The sequence below is a fragment of the Canis lupus genome, chromosome X (genome assembly GCF_011100685.1).
Source record: "Canis lupus familiaris isolate Mischka breed German Shepherd chromosome X, alternate assembly UU_Cfam_GSD_1.0, whole genome shotgun sequence".
NCBI lineage: Eukaryota > Metazoa > Chordata > Mammalia > Carnivora > Canidae > Canis > Canis lupus.
The window spans coordinates 85296385-85308452 of NC_049260.1; positions in this window are offsets into that span (position 1 = coordinate 85296385).

Sequence of the window (12068 nt, forward strand, 5' to 3'; positions counted from 1 at the left end):
GACGAGCACTGAGGGGGGCACTTGATGGGATGAGCACTGGGTGTTATGCTATATGTTGGCAAATTGAACTCCAATTTAAAAAATTAAAATTTCAAATTACCAGAATATCCAATAACTTGTTCACCAGTCTAATCAATAGGTAGGTGATGCTGAAATCTGCTAGCTAATTTTAACATTATTTATTCTCTAGAGTTCTGATTTGTGGGTAGAGATTGTTCTGGAGAATAGGAGACATTGATTTCAAACCTTTGAAGAATTTCCACATTGAAGTGGTAGAGACTTAATCTGTATGGTTTGATAGGAGCAACAAATAGAATTTAAAGGGAGTAGAGTTTAAAAGTAAAATAAAATTAGGGATCCCTGGGTGGCGCAGCGGTTTAGCGCCTGCCTTTGGCCCAGGGCGCGATCCTGGAGACCTGGGATTGAGTCCCACATCGGGCTCCCGGTGCATGGAGCCTGCTTCTCCCTCTGCCTGTGTCTCTGCCTCTCTCTCTCTCACTGTGTGCCTATCATAAATAAATTTAAAAAATAAAATAAAAGTAAAATAAAATTAAAAAATAAAGGGAACAGGGCTTACTGGCAAAGAATTTTAGTTTATTGTGTTTCTAGTAACGATTCCCCAAAATACAGCAGATTTCTGTTTGTTGGTTGGTTTTCTTTCTTTCTTCTTTTTCTGTAGAGTAGAATATTGTTGAAAGAGTTCAAGAAGTCTAATGACCATTATGTCCATGATAATGGACATTATGAAATGATGAATAAAATTATATATGTGAATGATTTTATAAGTTAAATACTTGAAACAATGGTTTGTAAGCCACTGGCCATTAGGGAGTAAAGGACACTTGTCTGTAGATGTGAGAAGCAAATGAAATGACTCCTATAATGGCCTTAGCTTTAGAGATTTTCAAAGCTGTAGCATAGGGAAAGGTATTGAGGCAAAGACCAGTGGACTTTCTCTATTGAAAATATAAAGCTGAGCGTCTAGGGAGACTAATGCAGTAAAAGTTAATAGGAAAGAAATGGAACCCCAGAGACCTTCAGAGATCTCCCCTCAAGTGTATCCAACCAATAAGATAAAATGGGATCATAAAAAATATTTGGTTAATGCAAAAGAACTCACAAAAAAAGGAAAAAGTGAACATAACACAAGATGGGACAAAAAGAAACAAGATGATGATAGACTCAAACCTAAACATAGAAATAATATAAATGCAAATGATTTAAACATCTAAATTAAGAGGCAGCATTTGTCACATAGAATAAAAAGTTAAGGGGGCACTTGGGTGGCACAGTCAGTTAAGCATCCAAATCTTGATTTGGGCTCAGGTCATGATCTCATGGTCATGAGATCCAACCCCATACCAGGGTTCATGCTCAGCATGGAGTCTGCTTGAGATTCTCTCTGCTTCTCCCTCTGCCCCTCCAGCTCATGTTCTCATTCTCTCTCAAATATATAAATACATCTTTAAAAAAAGAATAAAATATTGACTCAATTATTTGCTACTGGCAGGAAACACACTCTAAGTATAAAAAATGCAAATAGGTTACAACCAACACATAGAAAATATAGCATGAGAACATTAATCAAAAGTAAGTTGGAGTGGCTATATTAATATCAAAGTCAGTTTCAGAGCAAAATATTGTCAGAGATAAAGTATTTTCTTTTGTAATGATAATGGAGTCAATTAATCAAGAAGATATAACAATCATAAATGTTTATGTACTAAATAACAGGACTTCAAAATTCATGAAGCAAAAATGGATAGAACAGCAAAGGAAAAACAGATAAACCCACAATTATAATCTAGGAATCTCTATGCTCCTCCACAAATAATGAGTAAAACAAGTGGATGGAAAATGAGCAAAGATATAGTAGACTTGAACACCACTATCAACTAACTTGACCCGATTGCCATTTAGAGAACACATCACCCAACAACACCAGAATGTACTTCTCAAATGCTCAGGGAATATTTACCAAGACAGATCATATTCTAGACCATAAGACAAACGCCAGTAAATTCAGAAGGATTCAATTCATGCAAAGCTTGTCCTCTTACCACAATGGAATTAAATTAGAGATCAATAACAAAATGATCTTTTTCTTAAATTTTTATTTATTTATGATAGTCACAGAGAGAGAGAGAGAGGCAGAGACATAGGCAGAGGGAGAAGCAGGCTCCATGCACCGGGAGCCCAACATGGGATTCGATCCCGGATCTCCAGGATCACGCCGTGGACCAAAGGCAGGTGCCAAACCGCTGCGCCACCCAGGGATCCCACAAAATGATCTTTGAAAATTCCCATAACATTTGCAAATGAAACAATGCTTCTAAATAAGGCACATATCAAATCAAAAAGAAAATTAGATAATAATTATAACAAAGTGAAATTTAAACACAACTTATCAGAAATTATAGGATACTACTAAAACTATACTTAGGGAAAATTTATAACACAAAATGCCTATATTGAAAAAGAAAGGAAATAATGAGAATCAAAGCAGAAATCTATGAACTAGAACACATAAACAACAGAGAAAAATCAGTGAAACCAAAAGCTGGTTCTTTGAGAAGACCAATAAAATTGGAAAGTGAGGGAGGCCTGGGTGGCTCAGTGGTTGAGCATCTGCCTTTGACTCAGGTCGTGATCCCAGAGTTCTGGGATCAAGTCCTACATCAGGCTCCTGCAGGGAGCCTGCTTCTCCTTCTGCCTATGTCTCTGCCATTCTCTGTGTCTCTTATGAATGAATGAATGAATGAATGAATGAATCTTTAAAAAATTGGAAAACCAAAAAAAAAATTGGAAAACCACTAGTAAGATTAATCAGGAAAAAAAGAGAAAAGATAACAACTTGTAAATAGCTAGAATGAGAGAAGGGATATCATGATTCTACAGATATCAAAAGAATGATAAGAGAATAACTTAAATAACCCTATTCCCATTAATTTGATGAATTAGGCAAAATGGAAAAATTCACTAAAAGACACAAACTACCAAAGTTTACTCAAGATGAAGCAGATAAACTGGAATATATATATATATATATATATATCCTCCTACAAAGAAAACCCAGGCCCTTATGTCTTTACTGGTGAATTCAACCACACTTTTAAAAAATAAATAAGACCAATTTTATATAAATTCTTCCAAAAAATTTGAGAAGGGATACTTGAAATCATGCCCCAAGGTCATCATTACCCTGATAACAAAACCACACAAAAACATTACAAGAGAAGAAAACTATAAACTAATACCCTCATGAATATACAGTTAAAAGTTTATAAGAAATTTTAGGAATTGAATCCAGCAATGCATAAAGAATGTAACACATCATTACCAAGTGGGTTTTATCCCATGAATGCAAGATCAGATACACATTCAAAAACCAATGTAATTTGTCACATTATAAAACTAAAAGGAGAAAAATATGATCATCTCAATAGACACAGAAAAAGCATTTGACAAAGTTTTAACAGCATTTCATGATTAAAAAAACACTTGACAAACTAGGAATAGAAGGGAATTTCCTCAACCTGTTAAAGATCATCTCCAAAACCCTACTGCTAATCCATAGTTTTTTTACTCTTTTAATTTAAATTCAATTTGCCAACATATAGTATAATTCCTGGTGCTCATCCCATCAAGTGCCCTCCTAAGTGCCCCCCATATTTAATGGTGAAAATCGGAATGCTTCACTCTAAAGGTTAGGAACAAGATAGGAATGTTGGCTTTGCCACTTCTATTCAACACTCTAATTAGTGGGATCCCTGGGTGGCGCAGCGGTTTGGCGCCTGCCTTTGGCCCAGGGCATGATCCTGGAGACCCGGGATCAAATCCCACGTCGGGCTCTGGGTGCATGGAGCCTGCTTCTCCCTTTGCCTGTGTCTCTGCCTCTCTCTCTCTCTGTGTGACTATCATAAATTAAAAAAAAAGTATTAAAAAAAACCACTCTAATTAGTGCAATCAGGGAAGAAAAAAATAAACTGATTAAAAAGCATTCAGTTTGGGAAGGGAGAAATAAAACTGTATTTTCTGACAACATGATTGTTTATGTAGAAAATCCAATAGAATCAACCAAAAAAGCTATTAAGACTACTAAGTGAGTTTAGCAAAATGGCAGGATACAAGATTAATATGGATCTTATATATAATTAATATGGATTAGGGGCAGCCCGGGTGGCTCAGCGGTGGAGACCCAGGATCGAGTCCCACGTCGGGCTCCCTGCATGGAGCCTGCTTCTCCCTCTGCCTGTGTCTCTGCCTCTCTCTCTCTCTCTCTCTCTCTCTTTCTCATGAATAAATAAATAAAATATTTTTTAAAAATATAACCAATCATGTGAAAGACCTGTACACTAACATTGCTGAAAGAAATTATAGAAGACTGAAGTAAATAGAAAGATGCTTCCTGTTCATGATTTGGAGAACTCAATATTATTAAGATGTGACCTCCCCCAAAATTATTGATAAATTCAAAACTATTCCAATCAAAATTTCAGTAGCCTTTTTTTAAGAAATTGATGAGGAGATTCCAAAGTTCATGTTGTTGGAGAATTCTTCCTCTACTCTCAACCCCTTAATGTCTTCTAGCTGTACTAAGAATTCAATTGACATGAGACAGATTAAGAGGAAAAGAAATCAAAGTTTTATTACATATGCATGGAGTCCTAATAATGAAATGGGGACCTAAAGAAATGACTAGAACAGGCAGTCTGTATAGATTTTAGACAAAGAGATAATAGACTTGTGAGGAATTTACAGGGTAAGGAAAACAGGTGTTTGGGAAGTTTTTTTTTTTTAATTTTTGTTCTTAAAGATTTTATTTTTAATTAATCTCTATACCCAAGGTGGGGCTTAAACTCACAGCCCTGAGATCAAGAGTTGCACACTCTACCAACTAAGCCAGTCAGGCACCCTGGGAGTTTTAATTAGTAAGAAATTCTGAGTAGAATTTGGGTTGAGGGAGTAGATTAGTAAAAAGTAGCAAGGTTTATTTCTATAGCTTTCTCAACTTTAGAGTCCCTATATCTTGTGATAAGGATGCCTTCTTCCTTCTTTTTTCTAAAAGTTCTTATTTATTTATTCATGAGAGACACACAGAGAGAGGCAGAGACACAGGCAGAGGGAGGAGAAGCAGGCTCCATGCAAGGAGCCAGATGTGGGACTCGATCTGGGTACTCCAGGACCACACCCTGAGCCACCTAGGCAACCACCTTCTTCCTTCTTGAAATGGGGAGGTTATTTTTCTTTTTTAAAAGATTTTATTTAATTATTTGAGAGATATAGAGCACTAGAGAGACAGAATGAGCATGAGTTGGGGGCAGAGGGAGAGGGAGAAGCAGGCTCCTTGCTGAGCAGGGATGTAGAGCTGGATCCCAGGACCCTGGGATCATGACCTAAGCTGAATAACCAAGTGAGCCACCCAGGCACCTCTGAGGGAATTTTTGATATGGTGATTTGTTTCCTACTTTCAGGGAGACAGAGGAGAGTCTGAGTGTCTTTGCACTGCCTCCTTCCTGAGTAGCTTCAATTCAAAGTAATCAGTATGCCATGGTGGTGTATTTAGGGGTAGCCTGTTCTGGGCCCCAACAATATGGAAATGCAAAAGACCTAGAAGAGCCAAAATAATTCTGAACAGAATTAACTATAGGACAGAATCTTTGTGATCTTGGATTAGGTAAAGATTTCTTAGATTCAATAGTAAAAGCACAACCTGAAACAGAAGAGAATGATAAATTGGATTTCATCTAAATTAAAAACTTTGGCTCTTCAAAAGACAACAGTAAAAGAATGAAAAACAAGCCATTACTTTCTCTTTCATGATACCTTCCAGATCACATTCTGCTCCCTCTACCTGTAAAGCCCCTTCCACCTCTGTACCTTTAATGTACTGCCATTCATGCATCAAAATAGCTTGATTTAAGGATGCCTGGGTGCCTCAGCAGTTAAGTGTCTGCCTTCAGCCCAGTGCATGATCCTGGAGTCCCAGGATCTTGTCCCACATCAGGCTCCCTGTATGGAACCTGCTTCTCCCTCTGCCTCTGTCTCTGCCTTCTGTGTGTGTGTGAGTGTGTGTGTGTGTGTGTGTGTGTGTGTGTGTGTGTCTCATGAATAAATAAATACAATCTTTTAAAAAGTAGCTTTATTTATCCCTAATATCAAGGTATTATACTTTTCTTGATTCTCCCCCCCAAGAACATAGTTAATTACTATCACCTCTGTGTAACTTGGTGGATATAATTGCTTATATTCTTGCATTTAATCATTGCATTGTGATGTATTCGTTTGCAAAAAGGTGAGCTCCTTGATGAAAGACATTCATCTTGACATCTTCAGTGACTGATACAGAACCTGGAACTTAGTAGATGTTCAATAACACTGGATGGCTAACTACATGGCTAAATAACATATGTTGACTCTCATACTGCATTTTCTCTGGTGCATCTAGCTGAATTTGCTCAGGGAGCAGATCTGATTCCATAACCTGGCTCACCTACTCTGCTCCTACTAGATGCGATTCATCCTGGTTACCCTCAACTGGATCCTGAAAGACATGAAAGACCTACATGTACTGCAAACATTTTAGTTGTCATTACTGAGAGTGTATGCTAGTTTAACAATTGGGAGGTAACTTTTAGTAAACAAGTTGTTCACCTCCACCACCTAAATATGATAGTAACATTGTTCTTTATGTATTAATTTACTTACCAAATCTGTTCCTCACTATTCTTCACACGTAAAATTCTGAGAATTTCTGATTTGGTAGAGCCTAAATTAGTGAGATTTTACTTTACTTGAGGAAAATAGGGATAATTATAATAATTTTGGAATAAACAAGTGCTTCCTTCTAGCATATGTCTTTGGACCACTTTACAATCTTTTTCATTTGCTAGTAGGAATTTGGGTGTGAATACCTCAATTTCTTTTTTTAAAGATTGATTGATTGATTGAGAGTACGCATGCACACATGGGTGGGAGGAGGGACAGAGGGAGAGAAAATCTCAAGCTGACTTCCCAGTGAGTCTATGCCTCAAGGAGAGTGATATAGGGCTCTATCCCACAACCGTAAGATCATGACCTGAGCCAAAATCAAGAGTTGGATGCCCAACTGACTGAGCCAGCCAGGTGCCCCTCTATTTATTTTACATCAGGGTTTTTAATTTTGCTTGATCATTTATCAAATGGTATGCATGCTGTTGTGATCATAATAGGTTGGGATGGAAATATTGGTGATGTCATAAACGCATTCTTGTAGCACAAATTTGAAGATAAAAGAAATGACAATGGACATAACAAAGGAAAACTTGCTTCCATTCAAATACATGTGATAATTAGGGAAAGAACCATAGGAAATGTTTAAAAAGCAAAGTTTAAATATACTAATGACTGTTTCTTCAGAATGTAATGGAAAGAAATTTTTCCATGACAGCTGTGCTCATTTATATTGGATTCATGTATATGATCAATCTGAACAAGGTAGTTACACAGCAGTGACTAATGTGATGATGAGATTTGGAATCAGGGACAATTGAATATGCATCACTTGCTTTTCATATGTAAATCCCAACACTACCAGAGCATTACTGTTCCCTTGTATCTCTATATAACATTGTAGTTAATAGGAGGATCATGATAGAATAAGGGGAGAAAAGGTCCCTATGTTGCATTTGCAAATTCACAGGAAGCAATAAACTCTAGATTTAAATTATAGCAGATCTTTCCTATTCAGGTACTTAACAAATAGTTTAGGATGTGACCACAACCAACAGATTTGTATCTAATCTACAATTCAGCAATAATTCTCTGGTGGTTATTAATTTCTGTCCTTTCCCCCAGGAGCAAAATGTGCAATGTATTTTTTTTAAGATTTTAAAAAAATTTATTCATGACACACACACACACACACACACACACACAGAGAGAGAGAGAGGTAGAGACACAGGCAGAGGGAGAAACAGGCTCCATGCAGTGAGCCTGATGTGAGACTCCAGGATCAGGCCCTAGGCCGAAGGCGGTGCTAAAGGGCTGAACCACCTGGGCTGCCCTGCAATGTATTTTTTTTAACTCTAGATTCAACTGAATGTAAATACTTGCATTCTTTGAGATCTGGTGATAGCATCTAGCCAATTTGCCTAGAATGACATCAATAAACGGGTCAATTTATCCCCTGAAGGAAAATGTAGATTTGCTAACTGTTCTGCATTTCTTATATTCAAGTAGCAGGATTGGGGGGGCAGGCGGGGAAGAATAGAAGAGAAACACCTCAATCAGAAACTGCCTGGTGACCTAGCATCAAAAACTGTCCTTTTTTTTTTTCAATTTATTTAGCAGAATCCGTCAGAAATATCCCCTTAAGTTTGTCCTGAATATATAATCCTTTAGTAAGCACAGTGGAAGGAAAACTTGACTAAGCACCATCCTTACCCTCAAGTAGCATATGTCATCTGCATGGATAGACAAGATTTCATGAAGGAGCCTAAGGCATTCACAGACTTTTTCTTCATCTTAATCTTCATCTTGATGCAAATGGCATCATCATTTTCTCAAGTCAAGAAAATTGGAGATGTTCTTTTTTATTATTTTTTAAATATTTTATTTGTTTATTTGAGAGAGCATGAATAGGGGAAAGGGCAGACAGACAGGGACAAGCAGACTCTCCACTGAGCAGGGAGCCTGATGCAGGGCTCTATCTCAGGACCCCGAGATCATGACCTGAGCTGAAGTCAGCCATCTAAAGGAATGAGCCAAGGAGATGTTCTTGATCAATCTCTCTCACCCTGCATTCAACCTAACCAATGAATCCCAATGGTTCTACCTTCCAAACATGTACAGAATTCACTACTTCTCACCACTTCCATAGCTATTATCTGATTTAGGCCACTATCATCCACAGGGGAGGAAAAATTTCTTCTCCATCCACATAGAGTCTCCAGCTGGGGCTATGAATTAAACTGACATGAGACAGATTAACAGGAGAAAAGCATACAAGTTTTAATTTTTTTTTAATGTAGGTGGGAGTCCTCACAAGAAAAATGAGGAGCTAAAGAAATGGTTTCAGTTGAACACTTATATAGTGAATTGGACAAAGAGTAGTAAATTACAAAAATGTAACAAGGCAAAGAAGCTTAGACTGGGGTATTTAACTGGGTGGAAAACTAACTAGGAAGTTACAAGTTAGTTCAACAAGGTTTGTTTTGTTAAAAAACAAAGTTAACTAAGTACATTTAAAGGTCTAATTGGCTTTATTAGCAACTTCTTTGGAAGCACAAGAGACCTCAAACAAACAAAGCAATCTTCAGAATGCAGAACAAAGCTGGAGGTATCACAATCCCAGATTTCAAGATATACTACAAAGCTATAGTAATTAAAATACTGTGGTACTGGCATGAAAATAGACACATAGATCAACAAAGTAGGATAAAGACCCCAGAAATAAACCCACACCTATATGGTCAATTAATCTATTCCAAATGAGGCAAGAATATATGATGGGGAAAAGATAGTCTCTTCAATAAATGATGTTGGAAAAACTGGACAACCACATGTAAAACAAAGAAAGTGGACCGCTTTCTTACAACATATACAAAAAATAAACTCCAGTTGGATTAAAGACCTAAATGGGATACCTAAACTCATAAAACTCCTAAAAGAAAATATGGGCAGTGACCTCTTAGACATCAACCTTAGCAGCATATTTATGGATATATCTCCCAAGGCAAGGGAAACAAAAGCAAACATAAACTGGTGGGAGCAGACTAAAATAAAAAGTTTTTTCACAGCAAAGGAAACCATCAACAAAACAGAAAGGCAGTCTAGTGAATGGGAGAAGGTATTTGCAAATCATATACCTGAGAAGGGGCTATATCCAAAATACATACAACACAGTACTAAAACCACAAATAATCTGATTTAAAAATGGGCAGAGATCCTGAATACACATTTTTCCAAGAAGACATACAGATGGTCAACAGACGCATAAAAAGGTACTCAGCATCACTAATCATAGGGAAATGCAAATCAAAACCACAATGAGATACTACATCATGCCGGTCAGAATGGCTAGTATCAAAAAGACGAGAAATAACAAGTGTTGGTGAGGCTTTGGAGAAAAGGGAACTCTTGTGCACTGTTGGTAAGAATGTAAATTGGTGTAACCACTGTGGAAAACAATATAGTTTCCTCAAAAAATTAAAAATGGAAACACCATACTATCCAATAATTCCACTCCTGGATATTTGCTGAAAGAAAACAAAGACACTAATTCAAAAAGCACCCCTACATTTATTGCAGCATTATTTACAATAGAAAAGATACAGATGCAACCTGTGTCCATCAATAGATGAATGGATAAGGAAGTCTCACACACACACACACACACACACACACACAGGAATATTAGCCATAAGAAAAGGAGATCTTGTATTTGTGATAATATGGATGGACTCGGAGGATATTATACTAAACTGAAATAAGTCAGTCAAAGAAAGACAAATGCCATGTAATTAATTTATATGTGGAATCTAAAAAAAAAACCCCAAATGAACAAAATTTTTAAAATAGACTTTAAAAAGATTTATTTATTTGTTTGTTTGTTTATTTATTTATTAAGAGAGAGTTGAGGGGAGGGGCAGAGGGAGACAATCTTCATGCAGACTCTGTGCTGAGCAGGGCTCAAACTCACAACCCTGAGATCATGACCTAAGTCAAAACCAAGAATTGGATGCTTAACCCACTGAACCACCCAGGTGCCCCAAAATAGACTTTCAAGTACAGTGAACAAACTGATGGTTGCCAGAGGGCAAGTGGGTGGGAGGATAGATGAAATAGATAAGAGGGATTAAAAGGTACAAACTTTTATTTATAAAATAAATAAGTCACGGAGAAGAAAAGTACAGTATAGCAAATACAGTCAGTAATGTTGTAATAATGTTTTATGGTTACAGATGGTGACTATACCCATCATGATGAGCATCAAGTAATGTATAGAATTGTTGGATCAATATGTTGCATACCTGAAATAAATACAATATTGTATGTCAATTATACTTCAATAATAAATAATTTTTTAAAAATAAAAATCTGACCCACAATCTGCAAAGACCATCCCAAGAAACCAACTTACTTTCTGTAAGTCAGAATCGTAAGAAGTTATAATACTGGCTCTAGCAACTAGTCCAGGAAGCAAAGCCATACTCTGTAACAATCAGCCCAACACAGCCAGGACTTGATAACTGACAGCTTCCCTAACTTTATCCTGGCATCCAACTAAGGACCAATAAGAGGAAGCCAAATATCCGCATCTAACTCCCCCATGCCAATAGTCTCCAATCAGAGTATACCTGAAGCTAGCCCTTTTTCCCATGATAAATCTTTCCTGCTCCTTACCTGTCTTTGAGTCTCTGTCAAACACAAGTAATGGTGGCTATCTCCCTTGCTATAGCAATCTTTGAATAAACAGTCCTTTGCTTGTTCTCATTTGAGTGATCTCATTTATGTCCACATGCTCATCTTACCTCAATTTCTTGGCACTTTCTGTACCTTCTACCTGAAATATTTTTCAACTTTACATGGGTTGTTCACTTAATGAATTCAGGTCTTGGTTCCAAAATGACTTCCCTCAAAGAGATCTCTCCTGGTTGTTCTATCTAAAATACTCTTCTGGGGACTCCTGGTTGGCCCCATCAATTAAGCATCTGTCTTTGGCTCAGGTCATGATCCCAGGGTCCCGAGATTAAACCCTGCATTGGACTCCCTGCTTTTCCCTTTCCCTCTGCCCCTCCCCTCTGCTTATGCTCTCTCTCTCAAATAAATAAAATAAAATATTAAAAATAAAACAAGATAATCTTCTCAAAACAACTGATTCTGATCACTGATGTTCAAAAAAATATGTACAAACTAGAATTATTCCACAGGAAGGTCTACCCTTGCATAAAAAGGGATATAAATACCATGTGAACCCAGCAACCTGACACCTAAGGAGTGCCTATGACAATGCTGAAATTTATTTGAACACTGTGCTCCTGGAAAGCAATGTAGGGAAAAAAATTCCTTCAACCCTTCCAGGTTCA